This window comes from Impatiens glandulifera, chromosome 9 (assembly GCF_907164915.1).
Source record: "Impatiens glandulifera chromosome 9, dImpGla2.1, whole genome shotgun sequence".
NCBI classification, from domain to species: domain Eukaryota; kingdom Viridiplantae; phylum Streptophyta; class Magnoliopsida; order Ericales; family Balsaminaceae; genus Impatiens; species Impatiens glandulifera.
In genome coordinates this window covers 9401064-9404791 of record NC_061870.1, presented here as the reverse complement: position 1 = coordinate 9404791, position 3728 = coordinate 9401064, and positions in this window count along the sequence as shown.

The following is a 3728-nucleotide window of genomic DNA, read 5'->3' as shown; positions in this document are numbered from 1 at the left end:
AATTATTTTATTAATTGTTTTCCGAATATTAATGATATATTATTTATAATATTAAAGTAATTATTTGATAAGTTTGTAATTATTCAATATTAATAATTTAATTTAATTTATAATAAACTAATTTATAATTTTAAAAAATGCGTTTTAATTTTTTTTTTTTTTAATATAACATAAATAGTTTTAATGTATTATAAACAAAAAAACATAAAACTAAAAAAAAAAAATCCAAAATTTTGTTTAATTTTAATTTTATTTTAAGTTAATTAAAAAAATATTATTATATTTACTTTCTTAGAATAATATATAATCATATAAAAATGTATTAGAAGTAGCTACTTACATAATATATTTAAATTATTAATTAATTTGGAATGATGTTAATTGTTTTGAAATAACTGAAAAAATAATTATTAAAATTTTATCTCTTGATATAAATAAATAAGTAAATGTAATTATGGAAATGTATAATAAATTCTAAACATAAACGCATTTTTAAGTGTTTAGATTTATATGATTTTATTATTGAACTTAACATCTAACCCTTTATTTAATTGGGAAGATTATTAGTGGTTTTTGTTAGGTTCATATAAGGGTATGAGTCAGGTTATAGTGATTCGTCTATGTCATTTGGAAGACAAAATTATGTTTCAATTTAGGTAGTTTTTTCAAGTTTATTGAATTCATCATAATATTTTATGTGAAACTCTAAAATGACATGATATAATATTTTTTAATGTTATATGAATTTATAAAGTATTATATGATTCAACCAAAACCCTATCTCTCGATAGATACATGACTTCGTTTATATACGATTCAACCAAAATCCTCACTCTAGATAGGTACATGAAATCATTTTAATGAGATTCAACCAAAAACTCTATCTCACGATAGGTATATGAGATTATTTTTCTATGATTAATCAAAACACGATCTCTTGATAAGTATATGACATTGTTTTTATATGATTCAACTAAAATCCTATTTCACGATAGGTACATAAAATCATTTTTATACGATTCAACCCCAAACCCTATCTCTCGATATGTAATGATATTATTTTTATACAATTCAACCAATAACCCTATACCTCGATAGATGCATGATATCGTTTTTATACATTTCAACCAAAACAATATATCTCGAAAGGTACATGATATTATTTTTAAACGATTCAACCAAAAACCCTATCACTAGATACATGGCATTGATTTTATATGATTAAAACAAAAACTATATCTCTCCATAGGTACATAACATTGTTTTTATACGATTCAACCATAACTCTATCTCTTGATATGTAAATGACCTCATTTTTACACATTCAACCCAAAACCCTATCGCCTATCTCTCGATAGGTATGTGACATAATTTTAATACGATTCAACCAATACTTTATCTCTCAATAGGTACAAGACATCGTTTTTATACGATTCAACCAAAAATCATATCTCTCTATAGGTACATGACCTCATTTTTATACAATTCAAACAAAACTTATCTCTCGATAAGTACATAACATCATTTTTATATGATTCAACAAAATCCTATCTTTCAATAGGTACATGATATTTTTTTATACAATTAGACCAAAACATTATCTATCGTTAGGTACATTACCTCATTTTTATACAATTCAACTAAAACGCCATATCTAGATAGGTACCTGTCATAATTTTTATAGGATTCAATTAAAACTCTATCTATCAATAGATACATGAATTTGTTTTTATACGACTCAACAAAAACTCTATCTCTCTATATGTAATTAGATCATTTTTATATGATTCAACAAAAACAATATTTCTCGATAGGTGCATGACATCATTTAATACAATTCAACCAAAAACCCTATCTCTTAATAGGTAAATGACATTGTTTTATACGATTCAACCAAAACTCTAACTCTCGATTGGTACATGACATCGTTTTTATGTAATTCAACCAATACCCTATCTCTCAGTAGGTACAAGACATTGTTTTATATGATTTAACCAAAACCCTATCTCGATATATATACATGAAATCGTTTTACACGATTCAACTAAAAACTTTATCTCTCGATAAGTAATGACATCGTTTTTATACGATTCAACCAAAAACACTATTTCATAATAGATACATGTCATCGTTTTTATACGATTTAACGAAAATTCTATCTCAAAATATGTATAGGAAATCGTTTTTGTACAATTCAAAGAACAAATTCAATCTCTAAATAGGTACATAACATTATTTGTATATAATATAACCAAAAACCATCTCTATCCAATGATACATAAAATCGTTTTTTATACAATTCAACTAAAAACCCTAATCTATCGAAATGTACATGATATTATTTTTATACAATTCAACCATAACCCTATATCTCGATAGGTACATGACATTGTTTTATATGATTCAACCAAAACCCTATCTTTCGATAGGTATATTCATTGTCTTTATATAATTCAACGAAAAACCCTATCTCTCAATATATACATATCATCGTTATTTTACGATTCAACCGAACACCCTATTCATCAAAAGTTACATGACATCAGTTTTATACTATCAAACAAAAATTTATATTTCAATATATACATGACATTGTTTTTATACAATTCATACAAAACCCTATCTCTTGATAGGTACATGACATTATTTTTTAAACAATTTAACCAAAACCCTATCTCTCAATAGGTACATAATATTGTTTGTATACGATTCAAAAAAATACCCTATTTCACAATAAGTACATGACGTCATTTTTAAACAATTCAACCTAAAACCTTATATCTCGATAGGTACAAGACATCATTTTTATACGATTCAACTAAAAACCCTATCTCTCGATAGGTAATGACATCGTTTTTATACGATTCAACCAAAAACACTATTTCACAACAGGTACATGTCATCGTTTTTATACGATTTAACGAAAATCCTATCTCAAAATATGTATAGGAAATCGTTTTTGTACAATTCAAAGAACAAATTCAATTTCTAGATAGGTACATAACATTATTTGTATATAATATAACCAAAAATCATCTCTATCCAATGATACATAAAATCGTTTTTTATACAATTCAACTAAAAACCCTAATCTATCGAAATGTACATGATATTATTTTTATACAATTCAACCATAACCCTATATCTCGATAGGTATATGACATTGTTTTATATGATTCAACCAAAACCCTATCTCTCGATAGGTATATTCATTGTCTTTATATAATTCAACGAAAAACCCTATCTCTCAATATATACATATCATCGTTATTTTACGATTCAACCGAAAGCCCTATTCATCAAAAGTTACATGACATCAGTTTTATACTACTCAAACAAAAATTTATATTTCAATATATACATGACATTGTTTTTATACAATTCATACAAAACCCTATCTTTTGATAGGTACATTACATTATTTGTTAAACAATTTAACCAAAACCCTATCTCTCAATAGGTACATAATATTGTTTGTATACGATTCAAACAAATACCCTATTTCACAATAAGTACATGACGCTATTTTTAAACAATTCAACCTAAAACCTTATATCTCGATAGGTACATGACATCATTTTTATACGATTCAATCAAAAACCCTATCTATCGATAGATACATGACATCGATTTTATATGATTAAAACAAAAACTCTATCACTCCATAGGTACATGACATTGTTTTATATGATTCAACCATAACTCTATCTCTCGATATGAAATTACCT